Genomic DNA, 11,905 nt, shown 5'->3' with positions numbered 1-11,905 from the left:
AGCTGCAAAGCCCTTCAGGGTAGGGACACCACAAGTTTGGCCAACTTTATGCATAACTGTATGCCTGGTAGCTACCCTTGCCTTCTCACCTCGGCATGCTTCTAGAAAAAAGATTTAGGTTCCTCCAACAGAGATTTTTTTTGGGGGGATCCTAAACTCGGATTCCCCTGGGCTAGGTAACAGAGAATTTGGGCTACTTTGGAGGCTGGTACATGCCCGGTAGCGTACTTTGCCTCCCCCAGATTGTACTTTTGAAAACGTTTTGCCTACCTGCGGCAGTTCTGGACAAAAGAAGCGTACCCGTCAGGGGTAGCTACCTGAATTTTGGACAAATTGGGAATTATGTGCATGCCCAGTAGCTACCCGTTCCTCCACCCAGGCATACTTTCTGAAATGTTTTGGCCTCTTCCAGAGAGAGAGGGACTTGTGGATTCGGTCCGCAGAACCCTTCAGGATAGGTACCCGAGAACTTGGGCCAATTTTCGACGGAGGTGCATGCCAAGAGGCTTCTCTTGCCTCCCGCTTATCTTGGTTGCCAAAACTTTGTGGCTACCTCCACATACAGATTTACTTTGGGATCCTGCCCTCAGATCGCTTCAGGCTAGGTACCTGACAACTTTGCCCAATTTCCGACGGAGGTACCTGCCTGGGTACCTTCACTTCCCTTCGCTCATCTTGTTTTCCAAAACTTCTGGGCTAGCTCCAAATACACAACTGCTTGTCAATACCAGATGAAGACCCCTCCACGTTACGTCTCTCTCAACTTTGGCCCTACTTTGGACGTAGCTGCATGCCTGCTAGCTACCTTTGCTTCCTCCACAAAAGCTTCTCAAAATGTATGGGATTCTGCCTGAGATACATTTAGCTCTGGGGACCAGCTGCAAAGCCCTTCAGGGTAGGGACACCACAAGTTTGGCCAAGTTTATGCATAACCGTATGCCTGGTAGATACCCTTGCCTTCTCACCTTGGCATGCTTCTAGAAAAAAGATTTGGATTCCTCCAACAGAGATTTTTTCTTTGGGGATCCTAAACTCGGATTCCCCTGGGCTAGGTAACAGAATTTTGGCTATTTTGGACGTTGGTACATGCCCGGTAGCATACTTTGCCTCCGCCAGATTGTACTTTTGAAAAAGTTTCGCCTCCCTGCAGCAGTTCAGGACAAAAGCAGCGTATCCGTCTGGGGTAGCTACCTGAAGTTTGGCCAAATTCAGAAATAGGTGCATGCCCAGCACCTACCCGTTCCTCCTCCCAGGCATACTTTCTGAAATGTTTTGGGTCTCTTCCAGAGAGAGAGGGACTTGTGGATTCGGTCCGCAGAACCCTTCAGGCTAGGTACCCGAGAACTTGGGCCAATTTTCGACGGAGGTGCATGCCAAGAGGCTTCTCTTGCCTCTGCCTGATCTGGTTTGCCAAAACCTTGTGGCTACCTCCACATACAGATTTACTTTGGGATCCTGCCCTCAGATCGCTTCAGGCTAGGTACCTGAAAACTTTGCCCAGTTTCGGACGGAGGTACCTGCCTGGGTACCTTCACTTCCCTTCGCTCATCTTGTTTTCCAAAACTTCTGGGCTAGCTCCAAATACACAACTGCTTGTCAATACCAGCTGAAGACCCCTCCACGTTACGTCTCTCTGAACGTTGGCCCTACTTTGGACGTAGCTGCATGCCTCCTAGCAACCATCGCTTCCTCCACAAAAGCTTCTCAAAATGTATGGGATTCTGCCTGAGACACATTTAGCTCTGGGTACCAGCTGCAAAGCCCTTCAGGGTAGGGACACCACAAGTTTGGCCAAGTTTACAGGGAAGTGTATGCCTGGTAGCTACCCTTGCCTTCTCACCTCGGCATGCTTCTAGAAAAAAGATTTGGCTTCCTCCAACAGAGATTTTTTCTTTGGGGATCCTAAACCCGGATCCCTCTAGGCTAGGTAACAGAGAATTTGGGCTAATTTGGACGTTGGTACATGCCCGCTAGCTACCTTTGCCTCCACCACATTGGACTTAGGGAAAATTTTGCCTTACCTGCATTACTTCTGGAAAAGCAGCTTACCTGTCTGGTATTTGTTACCTGCCTGTGTCTGCATGTCCTGTAGCTCTCACGGATTACCTCAAATTGCATGGAGCTTCCCCAGGTTTTTTCTCCATTTGTTGAGGTCTGCTCCTGTTTGACCCTTAAGGCTCTTTCCAAGCATCTCTTTCAGCCTTTCCTTTTGGCATTCTCTGAACACAGCTGAAACCTCGGCTTGCTGCCTCAAACTCCTCCAAGGCTGTTGCTCTAATTCGTTTGTGTCCATCGGTGTACGTTCCCAACCCTGCAACAATGGAATAGACAGTTTTTGTTTGATTTTTGTTTTGTCTGGTTGTTTCTTTTCATTATGACCTTTTCTTTCTTTGGTCTTTCCTTCAATCCTACCACTTTTGTTAGTTTGAATCCTCCTCTTAGTTTTGTTGTTTCTTTGCTTTTTTCAGACATCAGCACCCCACCCCATTTTCCCTGTGCACTGCCTCCCTCATAGAATCCTACAATGCCTGGGGTTGGAAGGGACTTTAAAGACCATCCAGCTCGAGCCCACCTGCACTGGTGCCCCAGGACCCTGTTGGGAGCCGCACGTCTGGGCTGGGGCCAGCTCTGCCTTGGGGGTGACTGAGGCTGTGCCTGTCAGACCTGCACTGGGACATGGCGGTTGCCTAGCACCACTCCGGGTCACAATATGCACTGCCCCTCACAGCACAGGGCTGCCATGTGGTCACAGTCCCTGTCCTTGGCTTCCCAAGGAGCTGCGTCCCCATGCTTGGTCCTGAGCGAGGTGCTGGATGTGCGAGTCCAGGAGTCCCCAAGTGCCACAGGGTGGACTTCTCTCTCTTTCCCCTGGAGATGAACACTCTCTTTTGGTTCCACCATACCTCTGCCCCTGAGAAGCTCCACAGCCAGGACGTCCATGGCCCAGCTCTCTCAAGCTCACGGCTGGGCTGTCCTGCCCCAGGGGGTCCTGACAGGTGCCTGGAGCACACTGGAAAAGTTGGGCCTACATGCCTTAGTTCTGAACAAAAGCAGCATACCCAGGCTGTGACAAACCCTCTTTGGGCATCAGAACAGAATCTTGAAGTCTGCGGTGCCCAAAGTGAAACCTTTTTCTTCACTCCTTATAAAATAAACATTAAAGTTAACTCTTAAGGAGATAATGAGATTAAGGAAGTACATGCTAAACATAGAAGACTATAATACGCAACTTTTTGCCCAAAATATGCTCGTTGTCATCCCAGGGTGGGACAGATAAGCTTAGGATATAAAAGTGTTAGGAGGTAGTGGTAAAAAAGTTAATGACAGCAAAACCCTAGAGTGAGGAAAAAAGGGAGAGCTGGGGGGTTGGGGGGGAGAAGAAAAATTCAAAACCTACAAGAGGCAGTCGATGTTCTGTGCTCCTTCTCCACCAAGACAGGGACACCTCCTTGGTAAGCTCTGCACCTTCACCTTCACTTTGGTGAGGAATACCTGCGATAGAATTTATACGTTAAATAAACATATTAACTGCCTATTGGGTTAGGGGCATAGATTCATTTTAGCTGCCTATCGGGTCAGTGGAATAGACCCACAGGAAAGAGTACAATCCCGTGTCATGAAGAACTCAGGGTTCTCCCATTTGGCTGCATCTGTTCAAAAACCAGCCTGCATACAAGCGATGCAGGAGAAGGATCTCACGGAGATCCCCAAGGCTAGCCCTGATTGATCTGGCAAGGTTAACTCCCTGTCCTGGTTCCAGTTAGGACAGAGTTAAGTAGCTCATAGTAGCTGGTAGGGTGCTATGTTTTGGATTAGGATGAGAAGAGCGCTGATAACATGCTGATGTTTTAATTGTTGCAGAGCAGTGCTTACACCAGGCCAAGGACTTTTCGGCTTCTCGCTCTGTCCTGCCAGCGAGCAGGCTGGGGGTGCAGCAAGAGCTGGGAGGGGACAGACCCAGGACAGCTGACCCAAACTGGCCAAAGGGGTATTCCATACCATCTGACGTCATGCTAAACAATATATAGGGGTGGCTGGCCGGGGTGGGGGGCCAGCTGCTCGGGGATAGGCTGGGCATCGGTCAGCGGGTGGTGAGCAATTGCATTGTGCATCACTTGTTTTCTTACACATTATTATTGTTAATACTATTATCATTATCACTATTATTATTATTATTGTTATTATTATATTCCTTATATTCCTTATATTATTATATTCCTGTCTTAATAAACTGTCTTTATCCCAACTCACAGGCTTCACTTTCCCGTTTCTCTCCCCCATCCCAGAGAGGGAGGGGGGAGGGTGAGCGAACGGCTGTGTGGTGTTTAGCTGCCAGCCGGGTTAAACCACAACAGTCCTTTTGGCGCCCAACGTGGGGCACGAAGGGTTGAGATATCGACAAATCTGACCAGAGTGTGTTAAACTAAAATTGGTATAAGTATTGGACCTGCTTAATAGTTGCTAGTCACGATGTTGATTGCCTTAATCTCCAGTCTGCTGTACCTGTATTCCAAATTGAGTTTTATGGTGCGTTACTTTCTGTATGTGCTCCCTGTTGCACTGTTTATCCTTTCCGGGCCCTGGTTTAAGATTGTTATGGTACTGTGCGGTGTAACAATGGCTTATGAAATGATGAAATATCTGGTCACGACTTTAACCTGGTATTTGTACTCAGCACTGACGTCGACTCTATACTTTGGAACCCATATCTCGGAAACTATTAGCAATTACACCTATTGCCTGTTTTCGTTAGGGAGCCAATCTGTGAAGGGGACAGGGGAAGACATGTTTCCCTACCTGTTCACTCTCCCTTTCTCCTTCACCACCACCCTCTTATCCCCCGAGTTAGTTACGGTGGTTCTCCGAGATGTTGAATATCCTTGGGATACTCAGACCAGCCTGCTCTTGTTGTTATGTCTCCTGAATGCGCTTCAGATTTTGTGGAGGGTTAAACAACTACTTAGGAATCTCATCCGGAGATCTGTCTTGAGGCGGGATAGCTGCGAGTGGCAGGGAGTGTGGGAGGATATGGGCAGGTTTCTAGAGCAGTGGTCACCTCCAGTGTTTTGGACATTCACCCCTGAACAACTGCAAAATCCTAAAAAGCTGGCAGAATGCTTGAAAAAAAGGTGTCATGACTCTGGCAGTTCCAAAGTGACACAAATCACTGTAGCGTGCTGGGGTCTGGCTTGTGCCTATCGAGCTGCAATTGATGCTACTAGCAACCTAGCTCCAGCTCCTGCAGCCGCTCCTGCTCCTGCAGCCATTCCAGTTCCAGCTCCTGCAGCCGCTCCAGCTCCTGCAGCCGCTCCAGCTCCAGCTCCTGCAGCCGTTCCAGTTCCAGCTCCTGCAGCCGCTCCAGCTCCTGCAGCCGCTCCAGCTCCTGCAGCCGCTCCAGCTCCAGCTCCTGCAGCCATTCCAGTTCCAGCTCCTGCAGCCGCTCCAGCTCCTGCAGCCGCTCCAGCTCCAGCTCCTGCAGCCGTTCCAGTTCCAGCTCCTGCAGCCGCTCCAGCTGCAGCTCCTGCAGCCGCTCCAGTTCCAGCTCCTGCAGCCGCTCCAGCTCCTGCAGCCGCTCCAGCTCGAGCTCCTGCAGCCGCTCCAGCTCCAGCTCCTGCAGCCGTTCCAGTTCCAGCTCCTGCAGCCGCTCCAGTTCCAGCTCCTGCAGCCGCTCCAGCTCCTGCAGCCGCTCCAGCTCCAGCTCCTGCAGCCGCTCCAGCTCCAGCTCCTGCAGCCGCTCCAGTTCCAGCTCCTGCAGCCGCTCCAGCTCCTGCAGCCGCTCCAGCTCCAGCTCCTGCAGCCGCTCCAGCCCCTGCAGCAGCTCCAGCTCCTGCAGCTGCTCCCACTCCTGTGGCTGGGTCAGAGAAACGAGCTGTAGCAGTGCAAGTTGACCCCGCAGAGGGTATTCCAACCCCTGTGGCAGACCCTGTGTCTGGATTAGAGAAACGAGCTGTAGCAGTGCAAGTTGCCCCTGTAGACAAGGTGAAGAAATGGTATAGAGGCTCAGGCCGTTTACAACGCAAACAGTCTTCTGCTAAGTCTGGGCATAGTGAAGACGAGGCTGGGCCATCAAAGGTGCAGGAGACTGAAGATGAGGATGACGATGTCGAAAAATCAACAGTAACTACCCGGACTCTACACCAGCCATCAAAGGTGCAGGAGACTGAAGATGAGGATGAGGGTGTCGAAAAATCAACAGTAACTACCCGGACTCTATACCAGCGTGAGCTACGAGATGTGCGAAAAGATTTTGGTCGCTGTATAGGCGAGCAGCTTGTCACCTGGCTGCTCTGGTGCTGGGACACTGGAGCCAATTATGTGGAATTAGAGGGCAAGGAAGCCAGGCGGCTGGGATCCCTTGCTAGGGACGCATGCATTGACAAAGCAATTGGAGATGGAGCACGATCTCGCAGTCTCTGGAGGCGTCTCCTGTCAGCTGTGCAGGAAAGGTATCCCTTCAAGGAAGAACTTGTATGTCTACCAGGCAAATGGACCACCATGGAGAAGGGAATTCAGTACCTGAGGGAATTGGCCGTACGGGAAGTAATTTATAAGGCCCTAGACGACGCACAAACATCCGCAGATCCAGATGCAGTCCAGTGTACACCACCTATGTGGCGAAAGTTTGTACGGAGTGCACCATCATCATATGCCAGCTCATTGGCAATAATAGCCTGGAAAGCGGAGGAGAATCCCCCAGTGAATGAAGTGGCTAAATTACTCCGGCAGTACGAAGGAAATCTCTCCTCTTCCCTACAGGCCTGTGTCTCGGCTGTGGAGAAACTCTCTGAAGAGGTCCACCAACTTAAAGAGAATTTATCTTCCCCTCCACCTGAACGAACCAGTGTCCACCAGCTAAAAGAGAATACTTTGGAGAAACTTTCTGAAAAGATCCACCAGCTTGAAGAGAGATTATTTTCCTCCCCACCTGTACAAACCAGTGTCTCAGCTATTAGGGGTAAACGTTCATCTATGCAAGGAAGACAATATGGTGGGCACACACACCGCGCCACCCTGTGGTTTTACATACGTGACCATGGAGAGGACATGAGAAAATGGGATGGAAAATCTACTGCAACCCTAGAGGCACGGGTACGTGAATTGCAAAGGAAAACAAGTGGGAAAAAGGAATTCTCTGAAAAGTTTGCTGCTCCAACTTCCAGCAGGCAGTCCTTTAGACACAGAAACGAAGATTCTGACCAGGACTAGAGGGGCCCTGCCTCCAGCCAGGGGGAGGAAAGGGACAATCGAGTTTATTGGACTGTGTGGATTCGATGGCCTGGCACGTCAGACGCACAGAAGTATAAGGCTTTGGTAGACACCAGTGCACAATGTACTCTAATGCCATCAAGCTATAAAGGGCCAGAGCCCATCTGTATTTATGGTGTGACGGGGGGATCCCAGCAGTTAACTGTATTGGAGGCTGAAGTGAGTCTAACCGGTAATGAGTGGCAAAAGCACCGTATTGTGACTGGCCCAGATGCTCCGTGCATCCTTGGCATAGACTATCTTAGAAGAGGATATTTCAAGGACCCAAAAGGGTTCCGCTGGGCTTTTGGCATAGCTGCTTTGGAGACAGAGGACATTAAACAGTTGTCTACCTTGCCTGGTCTCTCAGAGGACCCTTCTGTTGTGGGGTTGCTGAGGGTTGAAGAACAGCAAGTGCCGATCGCTACCACAACTGTGCACCGGCGGCAATATCGCACCAACCGAGACTCCCTGAGTCCCATCCATAAGCTAATTCGTCAACCGGAGAGCCAAGGAGTGATCAGCAAGACTCATTCACCTTTTAATAGTCCCATATGGCCAGTGCGAAAGTCTAATGGTGAGTGGAGACTAACAGTGGACTATCGTGGCCTGAACGAAGTCACGCCACCACTGAGTGCTGCAGTGCCGGACATGCTAGAACTCCAGTATGAACTGGAATCAAAGGCAGCCAAGTGGTATGCCACAATTGATATCGCTAACGCATTTTTCTCCATCCCTCTAGCAGCACAGTGCAGGCCACAGTTTGCTTTCACTTGGAGGGGAGTCCAATATACTTGGAATCGGCTGCCCCAGGGGTGGAAACACAGCCCTACCATTTGCCATGGACTGATCCAGTCTGCGCTGGAGCAGGGGGAAGCTCCTGAACACCTGCAGTACATCGATGACATCATTGTGTGGGGTGACACTGCAGAAGAAGTTTTCGAGAAAGGGAAGAAAATAGTCCAAATCCTTCTGAAGGCCGGTTTTGCCATAAAACAGAATAAAGTTAAAGGACCTGCACGAGAGATCCAGTTTTTAGGAATAAAATGGCAAGATGGACGCCGTCAAATCCCAATGGATGTGATCAACAAGATAACAGCTATGTCTCCACCAACTAGCAAAAAAGAAACACAAACTTTCCTAGGTGTCGTGGGGTTTTGGAGAATGCATATTCCAAATTACAGTCTGATTGTAAACCCGCTCTACCAAGTAACCCGTAAGAAGAATGCTTTTGAATGGGGCCCTGAGCAACGACAAGCCTTTGAACAAATTAAGCAGGAAATAGTTCATGCAGTAGCCCTCGGGCCAGTCCGAACAGGACCAGATGTAAAGAATGTGCTCTACACCGCAGCCGGGGAGAATGGTCCCACCTGGAGCCTCTGGCAGAAAGAACCTGGGGAAACTCGAGGTCGACCCCTGGGGTTTTGGAGTCGGGGATACAGAGGATCTGAAGCCCGCTATACTCCAACTGAAAAGGAGATATTGGCAGCATATGAAGGAGTTCGATCTGCTTCGGAAGTGGTCGGTACTGAAGCGCAGCTCCTCCTGGCACCCCGACTGCCGGTACTAGGCTGGATGTTCAAAGGAAGGGTCCCCTCTACACATCATGCAACTGATGCTACATGGAGCAAGTGGGTTGCACTGATTACTCAGCGGGCTCGAATAGGAAACCCCAGTCGCCCAGGAATCTTGGAGGTGATTATGGACTGGCCAGAAGGCAAATACTTTGGGATATCATCAGAGGAGGAGGTGGTTCGTGCTGAAGAAGCCCCACTGTACAACAAGCTACCGGAAAATGAGAAGAAATATGCCTTGTTCACTGACGGGTCCTGTCGTATTGTGGGAAAGCATCGGAGATGGAAAGCTGCTGTATGGAGTCCTACACGACGAGTTGCAGAAGCTGCTGAGGGAGAAGGTGAATCGAGTCAGTTTGCAGAAGTGAAAGCCATTCAGCTGGCTTTAGATATTGCTGAACGAGAAAAGTGGCCAGTTCTCTATCTCTATACTGATTCATGGATGGTAGTAAATGCCCTGTGGGGGTGGTTACAGCAATGGAAGCAGAACAACTGGCAGCGCAGGGGCAAGCCCATCTGGGCTGCGGCATTGTGGCAAGATATTGCTGCCCGGGTAGAGAACCTGGTTGTAAAGGTACGCCATGTAGATGCTCATGTGCCCAAGAATCGGGCTACTGAAGAACATCAAAACAACCAGCAGGTGGATCAGGCTGCTAAGATTGAAGTGGCTCAGGTGGACCTGGACTGGCAACATAAAGGTGAATTATTTATAGCCCGATGGGCCCATGACACCTCAGGCCATCAAGGTAGAGATGCAACCTACAGATGGGCTCGTGATCGAGGGGTGGACCTGACCATGGACACTATAGCACAGGTTATTCATGACTGTGAAACATGTGCTGCAATCAAGCAAGCCAAACGGTCAAAACCTCTTTGGTATGGAGGACGATGGCTGAAATATAAATATGGAGAGGCCTGGCAGATTGATTACATCACACTCCCTCAAACCCGCAACGGCAAGCGCCACGTACTTACAATGGTGGAAGCAACCACCGGATGGCTGGAAACATATCCTGTGCCCCATGCCACCGCCCGGAACACTATCCTGGGCCTTGAAAAGCAAGTCTTCTGGCGACATGGCACCCCAGAGAGAATTGAGTCAGACAACGGGACTCATTTCCGAAACAACCTTATAGACACTTGGGCCAAAGAACATGGTATTGAGTGGGTGTATCACATCCCCTATCATGCACCAGCCTCTGGAAAAGTTGAACGATACAATGGACTGTTGAAGACTACACTGAAAGCAATGGGTGCTGGGACATTCAAAAATTGGGATACACATTTGGCAAAGGCCACCTGGTTAGTCAATACCAGGGGATCTGCCAACCGAGCTGGACCTGCCCAATCAAACCTGTTACGCACTGTAGAAGGGGATAAAGTTCCTGTAGTGCACGTAAGAAACATGCTGGGTAAAACAGTCTGGGCTACTCCTGCCTCAGGAAAAGGCAAACCCATTCGTGGAATTGCTTTTGCTCAGGGACCTGGATGCACTTGGTGGGTAATGCAAAAGAATGGGGAGGTCCGGTGTGTACCTCAAGGGGATTTGATACTGGGTGAGAATAGCCCATGAGTTGAATTGTAGTATGTTAATTATTATATAATAATGTATGTCATCACTACCATGATTGCTATATATCATAGATGAAAATGGTGATTAATTAGAATGTATTGGACAGAGTGTAACCTGAGCATGACATAAATGGTATGGAATAAGGGGTGGATATCTGTCCTGGTTCCAGTTAGGACAGAGTTAAGTAGCTCATAGTAGCTGGTAGGGTGCTATGTTTTGGATTAGGATGAGAAGAGCGCTGATAACATGCTGATGTTTTAATTGTTGCAGAGCAGTGTTTACACCAGGCCAAGGACTTTTCGGCTTCTCGCTCTGTCCTGCCAGCGAGCAGGCTGGGCGTGCAGCAGGAGCTGGGAGGGGACAGACCCAGGACAGCTGACCCAAACTGGCCAAAGGGGTATTCCATACCATCTGACGTCATGCTAAACAATATATAGGGGTGGCTGGCCGGGGTGGGGGGGCCGGCTGCTCGGGAATAGGCTGGGCATCGGTCAGCGGGTGGTGAGCAATTGCATTGTGCATCACTTGTTTTCTTACACATTATTATTGTTAATACTATTATCATTATCACTATTATTATTATTATTGTTATTATTATATTCCTTATATTCCTTATATTATTATATTCCTGTCTTAATAAACTGTCTTTATCTCAACTCACCGGCTTCACTTTCCCGTTTCTCTCCCCCATCCCAGAGAGGGAGGGGGGAGGCTGAGCGAACGGCTGTGTGGTGTTTAGCTGCCAGCCGGGTTAAACCACAACACTCCCCCTTATCTGTAGCCTCCCAAACAGCATAAAGACACCCTTTGCTAGTCTCCAAGACCACATACAAACTGCCTGTGCTATCAATGCTGCCCTGGATGCCACACAGGTGGCAGATCTGGTTTGCCAAAACCTTGTGGCTACCTCCACATACAGATTTACTTTGGGATCCTGCCCTCAGATCGCTTCAGGCTAGGTACCTGACAACTTTGCCCAATTTCCGACGGAGGTACCTGCCTGGGTACCTTCACTTCCCTTCCCTCATCTTGTTTTCCAAAACTTCTGGGCTAGCACCAAATACACAACTGCTTGTCAATACCAGCTGAAGACCCCTCCACGTTACATCTCTCTCAACTTTGGCGCTACTTTGGACATAGCTGCATGCCAGTTAGCTACCTTTGCTTCCTCCACAAAAGCTTCTAAAAATGTATGGGATTCTGCCTGAGACACATTTAGCTCTGGGTACCAGCTGCAAAGCCCTTCAGGGTAGGGACACCACAAGTTTGGCCAACTTTATGCATAACTGTATGCCTGGTAGCTACCCTTGCCTTCTCACCTTGGCATGCTTCTGCAAAAGATTTGGCTTCCTCCAAGAGAGATTTTTTCTTTGGGGATCCTAAACTCGGATTCCTTTGGGCTAGGTAACAGAGAATTTGGGCTACTTTGGAGGTTAGTACATGCCCGCTAGCTACCTCTGCCTCTGCCAGATTGTACTTTTCAAAAGGTTTCGCCTCCCTGCGGCAGTTCTGG

At 49.8% G+C, this 11,905-nt stretch overlaps 1 protein-coding gene across 3 annotated transcripts in view; it reads right to left on the bottom strand.

The window, feature by feature from the left end:
- Positions 1-11,905, bottom strand: part of MAJIN (membrane anchored junction protein) — a 132,472-nt gene that overhangs the window by 51,054 nt on the left and 69,513 nt on the right. For all 3 annotated transcript variants that reach the window (XM_083803805.1, XM_083803806.1, XM_083803807.1), the window contains one exon: positions 3,398-3,492. The gene's annotated coding sequence lies outside the window, so the exon portion shown is untranslated. Of the gene's footprint in view, positions 1-3,397; positions 3,493-11,905 lie in introns of those variants that run through there.

This window comes from Anser anser (genome assembly GCF_964211835.1).
Source record: "Anser anser genome assembly, chromosome: 18".
Taxonomy (NCBI): Eukaryota; Metazoa; Chordata; class Aves; order Anseriformes; family Anatidae; genus Anser; species Anser anser.
This window is presented reverse-complemented; position numbering and strand designations above follow the sequence as displayed.